Raw genomic sequence first — 6,000 nt, 5'->3', positions numbered from 1 at the left:
CTCTTTTCAATTCCTTTTCCTATTCTAATTTTCCTTAAGTGTTTCCTATTCGGTTTCTTATATTCTTCTTTATCTTCCCGTTATTCTTTATTTCTTCTACTTCCATCCTTATTCTTAGTTCGTTATTTTATTCTCTTTTTCCTCTAATTCATCTTTAGCTTAATTAATTTATATTCTAGCTCATTAATTGTGTTTTATTAAGTTGGTTGTGATTTTAACTTTTACAATTTGAGTTAATTTTGAAGGGCATAAAGACAAACTCTTTACTTGATTGAGTGCAAACACGTGAGGGAGAAACCAATCTTCTTGAAACCATGTCTAATCAGTCTTCTTCCAAAGATTCTGATCATGGAATTCCAGATATGAGAGCATTCATGGAGGCTATAAACTCTAAACTTGAACGACAAAAGTTTGATAACGAAAATAGGTATGCTGAAATGATGGATGAACTAATAAAAATCAAATTTGAATCGAGAGGTAGGAGCTTTCGAGATGAAGAAAGTATGTCTAGAGCGAGGAGAGGAACATGGAGAGATGAAGAAGAATGGGGAGATAGAACCGAAACTCACCATGGGAGAAATAAGGTAGATTCGAACTTGGGTAGTATTAAGCTTACAATTCCTTCCTTCCAAGGTAAGAGTGATCCCGAGTTGTATCTAGAGTGGGAAAAGAAGGTTGAGAGAGTATTTGAATGCCATAATTATAGTGATGAGAAGAAAGTAAAATTGGCCGTAGTTGAATTCACCCATTATGCCGCAATTTAGTGGGATCAATTAGTGAGTAATAGGCGTAGGAATGGTGAGGGGGAGATCAAAAGATGGGCTGAAGTGAAACGAATAATGAGAAAACACTTTGTTCATTCTCATTACTATAGAGAGTTGTACAATAAGCTACAAAGTTTGGTACAAGGGGGAAAGAGTGTAGAGGAGTATTATCAAGAGATAGAGATTGCGTTGATTAGGGCCAATATAGAAGAGGATAGGGAGGGTACTATGGCTTGATTTTTGCATGGTTTTAACAAAGATATTGCTAATCTTGTTGAATTGCAGCATTATGTAGAGATGGAGGACATGCTACACATGGCAATCAAGATAGAGCGGCAATTGAAGCAAAAGAAGCAAAAGAGCAAGAACTGCTCTTTAATAAATTCTAATTAAAAATCCAATTGGAAAGGTCCAAATTCTGCCCAAAACAAAGGAAAGGAAGTGTCTAAAGATAATATAACCGAAACAAAAGGGGATCAAAGCAATAAAGGCCGAACTCAAGAAGGCAAGCCCAAAAAGATCCAATGCTTCAAATGCTTAGGCTATGGACATATCTCTTCTCAATATTAAAACAAACGCACTTTAGCATTAAAAGGAGGCGAATTGGTGTATGCTAGTGAAGAAGAAAGTGGAGTTGAAAGTGATGAAGATTCAATGCCCGAATTGGAAGATTGTTATTCTGATGATGGAGCTAAGAAAAGGGGGCATTCAGGTGAACTATGTGGAGTCACCATTAGATCCTTGAACGTGCAACAAGGGGCTGATGATGAAAGCCAAAGAGAGAACATCTTCCATACACGCTGTTTGGTAAGAAAAACTCCTTGTGTTTTAATTATTGATAGTGGTAGTTGCACTAACGTTGCTAGCACAATGATGGTGGATCGATTGAAACTTCCAACAACCAAACATCCAAAACCATATACTCTTCAATGGTTGAATGATTCGGGAGGTATCAAGGTTACAAAGCAAGTTAGGGTGACGTTTGGTGTGCAAAAGTTCCAAGATGAAGTATTATGTGATGTGATCCTAATGCAAGCTTGTCATCTACTTTTGGGAAGGCCATGGCTGTTTGATAGAGATGTCATCTACAAGGGGCGTTCAAATTGCTATTGTCTTACACTTCACAATAAACTTTATACTCTTACACCTTTAAGTGCAAAGATTGTTAATGAAGACCAACGTACAATGAAACTTAAAGTTGCTACCTATGAAAAAGAAAAAGAAAGAGAGAGAGAGAGTGCACGTAAAAAAGAAAAGGTGCACAAGGAAAAGGAGAGCTGTGTGGAAAACCATAAGGGGTGTGACAAAAGAGAGGAAAAAGAAGAGAAAGAGAGTTTGCGCAAAAAGAAAACATTGAGTTGTGAGGCGCAAGAAAAAAGTGAGTTGAGTGCAAAAGAGAGAAAAGTGAGCTTTATGGCAAGAGAGAGAGATATGAGAAAAGCTTTAATATGACAAAAATAAATACTTGTGCTTGTTTACAAAGAAAGTTTTCTGACCATTAACGATCTTAATGTTTCTTTGCCTTCAAGTTTTAAGTTTCTTTTGCAGGAGTTTGAGGACGTGTTTCCCGACGAAATCCCAAGTGGGTTACCACCCATTTGTGGAATTGAGCACCAAATTGACTTTGTACCCGGTTCTACCATACCCAATAGGCCGACATATAGAGCAAATCCCAAGGAAACCAAAGAACTACAACACCAAGTGGAAGAACTTCTTAATAAAGGTATTGAAGCTGTTCTAATGCAAGATGGAAAGCCAATAGCCTATTTTAGCGAAAAGTTGAATGGAGCAAGCCTGAAGTATCCAACTTATGATAAGGAACTCTATGCATTTATTAGAGCTTTAGAAGTATAGCAACATTACTTGCTGCCCAAAGAGTTCGTGATCCACACCGATCATGAATCCTTGAAGTACTTAAATGGTCAAAACAAGCTGAATAGAAGACCTGCTAAATGGAGTAAGTTCATTGAAGCATTCCCTTATGTCATCAAGTACAAGAAAAGTAAAGATAATATAGTGGTCGATGAATTATCTAGAAGGTATGCTTTAATTATTGTTTTAGATGCCAAATTACTAGGTTTTGAACAAATAAAAGACTTATATCATGATGATAGTAATTTCAGCCAAGTGTATAAGGTATGTGAACAAGGTGCATTTGATAAGTATTATAGGCATGATGGTTTTCTTTTCTTTGAAAAATGTTTATGCATTCCTTCTTGTTCTATGCGTGATTTACTTGTGAAAGAAGCACATGAGGGTGGTTTGATGGGACACTTTGGTGTTCAAAAGACTTTAGATGTATTGCATGATCACTTTTATTGGCCTTGCATGAAAAAGGATGTTATGCGATTTTGTGCAAATTATATTATGTGCAAACATGCTAAGTCTAAGCTTCAACCACATGGTTTGTATATGCATCTCCCTATACTTAGTTCACCTTGGGTTGATATTTATATGAATTTTTGTACTTGGATTACCTAGAACTAGGCATGGGCATGATAGCCTATTTGTTGTTGTTGATAGGTTTTCAAAGATGGCACATTTTATAGCTTGTAAGAAAACTAATGATGCGCAACATATTGCTGATCTATTCTTTAGAGAGGTAGTGCGTTTACATGGTATGCCACGCACCATAGTTAGTGATAGGGATACTAAGTTTTTGAGCTACTTTTGGAAGAATTTATAGGGTAAGTTAGGTACACGCTTGTTATTTTCAACAACTTGTCACCCACAAACCGATGGTCAAACTGAAGTAGTAAATAGAACATTATCACAACTACTACGCACCATGGTAAAACGCAACTTTAAGAGTTGGGAAGATTGCTTGCCGCATATAGAATTTGCTTATAATAGAACTATGCATTCTTCAACTGAATTCTGCCCTTTTGAGATTGTCTATGGGTTTGTACCTTTGAGTCCTTTAGATTTGATTGCTTTACCTTTAAAGGAACAAACTAACCTTGATGGCAAGAAAAAGGCCGAATATGTGCTTAAATTGCATGAACATGTTCGAATTAATCTAGAGCGCATGAATGAAGCAAATGCTAAACACGCCAACAAAGGAAGAAAAGAAGTAATCTTTGAACCCGGAGATTAGGTGTGGATATACATGCACAAAGAAAGATTTTCAAACCAAAGAAAAATCAAGTTGATGCCAAGGGGAGATGGACCTTTTCAAGTGTTGGAACGCATCAACAATAATGCTTACAAGATTGACTTGCCCGGTGAGTATGGAGTTAGTGCTACATTTAATGTTGCTGATTTATCTCCATATTCTTTTGATGAAGGTCTTGATTCGAGGACGAATCCTTTCGAGGAGGGAGGGGATGATGAAATCAAGGCTGATCTTTTACCACCAAGCAAGCCACGAATGGATCCATTGAAGTATGAGGGTCCAATCACACGAGCTAGAAGCAAGAGATTCAAGGCTGCCTTGTGTTCTTTCATGGTCCAGGTGATAGATAAGATGCATTCAAGAAGCAAGGATAACGAGTTGGACTTAGAAGATCAAGATTCAACTTTGATTAATTATATTTCATTCATGGATTAAAGCCCAACGTAAAGACATGAAGATCAACCCTGATTTATGTTGAATTCAAGCCCAAACGTAAAGCCCAAGTCCAAGGTTGAATATTCAAAATCAAAATCCAAGTCAAACTAGGAGTTTTCTTTTAACAAGTCCAAGTTAAAATAAGAGTTTTCTTTTCTTTTACTTCAAGTTTTATTTATTTAGGAATCTTGGCCACATATTCTAGTCATTCTAGGATTATGATTATTATGTTTTAAACTCTATAAATAGAGCTATGTAATTCGAAATATATATATCTTTGATTGAATAGAAAACCTTGTTTTTGCTTAAAGATTTTCTTTAAGTGTTCTTGAGATTAAAGCTTATTATTTAGGTTTTGATTTCACTTCTATCTTAATTTAATTTTATTAACTTGTTAGTTTCTAGGATTAATTAAGTTAATCCCATTATAACTATTGATCTTATTTCTTTATAAATAAGGGTAATAGTTCCGCAAATATCTTTTGGTAAACCTTATAAGTATCGATCTTGGCGTGTATCCTTCTCTTTCTTAGAAGGTTTACATCATTTGCGTGTATCCTTCTCTTCCTTAGAAGGTTTACATCATTTGTTGAAGTATGAGGATCCAATCACACGAGCTAGAAGCAAGAGATTCAAGGCTGCCTTGTGTTCTTTCATGGTCCACGTGATAGACAAGATGCATTCAAGAAGCAAGGATAGCGAGTTGGACATAGAAGATCAAGATTCAACTTTGATTAATTGTATTTCATTCATTGATTAAAGCCCAATGTAAAGACATGAAGATCAACTCTGATTTATGTTGAGTTCAAGCCCAAACGTAATCCCAAGTCCAAGGTTGAATATTCAAAATCAAAATCCAAGTCAAACTAGGAGTTTTCTTTTAACAAGTCCAAGTTAAAAAATGAGTTTTCTTTTCTTTTAATTCAAAGTTTTATTTATTTAGGAATCTTGGCCACATGTTCTAGTCATTCTAGGATTAGGATTACTTTGTTTTAAAACTCTATAAATAAAGCTATGTAATTCAACAATATACATATATATCTTTGATTGAATAGAAAGCCTTGCTTTTGCTTAAAGAGTTTATTTAAGTGTTCTTGAGATTAAAGCTTATTGTTTAGGTTTTGATTTCATTTCTACCTTAATTTAATTCTATTAACTTGTTAATTTCTAGGATTAATTAAGTTCATCCCATTATAGCTATTGATCTTATTTCTTTATAAATAAGGGTGATAGTTCCGCAAATATCTTTTGGCAAACCTTATAAGTATCGATCTTGGCGTGTATCCTTCTCTTACTTAGAAGGTTTACATCAAATTTCCTCTTTCTTCCATCTAAGCATACTAAATGTTCTTTCTCCTCCACATCAGATACAACTGTATGTTAGGGACCTACAAAATAAATTTATATATTACTTTTTTATAAGTTGACACATTAAAGTACAAATATTTAATTATTAAATTTTAAAAAGTTTAATCGTAAAATTTATCTTTCTTTTTCCTTAAAAAATTTCCAACAAATTTCTGTAAGGTTATTTTACCGCTGCATTGAGAGCTATTTGGCCACTTGTTCCAATAGAAAGAAGTGCCACCACCCTGAATAAATCAATAACTCATTTCAAGAGAGCCATTAGTAATGCCTATACATGCTACTGCTAAGCACTGACAAAATGTTGGTGGCACTGCTACT

This window comes from Ricinus communis, chromosome 6 (assembly GCF_019578655.1).
Source record: "Ricinus communis isolate WT05 ecotype wild-type chromosome 6, ASM1957865v1, whole genome shotgun sequence".
NCBI classification, from domain to species: domain Eukaryota; kingdom Viridiplantae; phylum Streptophyta; class Magnoliopsida; order Malpighiales; family Euphorbiaceae; genus Ricinus; species Ricinus communis.
This window is presented reverse-complemented; position numbering follows the sequence as displayed.